Below are 612 nucleotides of genomic sequence, written 5' to 3'. Positions count from 1 at the left end.
TACAACAGTTTGTTCAGTTTGATGATTTGTAGGATGAGAATCCCAACACTCACTTGGTGAATATTCTGGAGTTTTGTGACATTTTCAAAATTAATGGCATTTCTGATGATGCCATTCGCCTTTGGTGATTCCCTTTTTCACTGAGAAACAAAGCTAAACAGTGGTTGAACTCGTTACCACGAGGGTCCATCACTACTTGGGAACAAATGACCGAAAAATTTCTACTAAAATATTTTCGCCGGCTAAAACGACTAAGTTACATGATTATATCTCTTCTTTTGTGCAGATGGACTTAGAAACACTTTATGATGCATGGGAGAGATACAAGGATCTATTGCAAAGGTGCCCTCACCATGGGTTACCTCTATGGCTGCAAGTTCAAACATTCTACAATGGTGTGAATCCCTCGACAAGACAGATGATTGATGCAGCCGCTGGAGGAACCATCAACAACAAAACACCTGAAGAGGCTTATGAATTCATTGAAGAAAAGTCACTGAATAACTATCAGTGATAAGTCATGAGGACTATGCCAGCAAAAATAGCTGGCGTTTATAACATTGACTCAGTTACTATGCTGTCAAATCAGGTAGAACTTCTCAACAAAAAGAT

The 612-nt window shown here is 39.1% G+C and overlaps 1 non-coding gene across 1 annotated transcript; it reads right to left on the bottom strand.

Annotated features, from left to right (window-relative positions):
* Positions 1-254: 254 nt before the first annotated feature.
* Positions 255-360, bottom strand: LOC128291232 (small nucleolar RNA R71). Its single transcript, XR_008281008.1, has one exon. It is a non-coding gene; the product is annotated as a small nucleolar RNA R71 (small nucleolar RNA).
* Between the last annotated feature and the right edge of the window lie 252 nt (positions 361-612).

The sequence above is a fragment of the Gossypium arboreum genome, chromosome 3 (genome assembly GCF_025698485.1).
Source record: "Gossypium arboreum isolate Shixiya-1 chromosome 3, ASM2569848v2, whole genome shotgun sequence".
NCBI lineage: Eukaryota > Viridiplantae > Streptophyta > Magnoliopsida > Malvales > Malvaceae > Gossypium > Gossypium arboreum.
The sequence above is the reverse complement of the archived record's forward strand: the minus strand, read 5'-3'. Positions and strand labels throughout refer to the sequence as shown.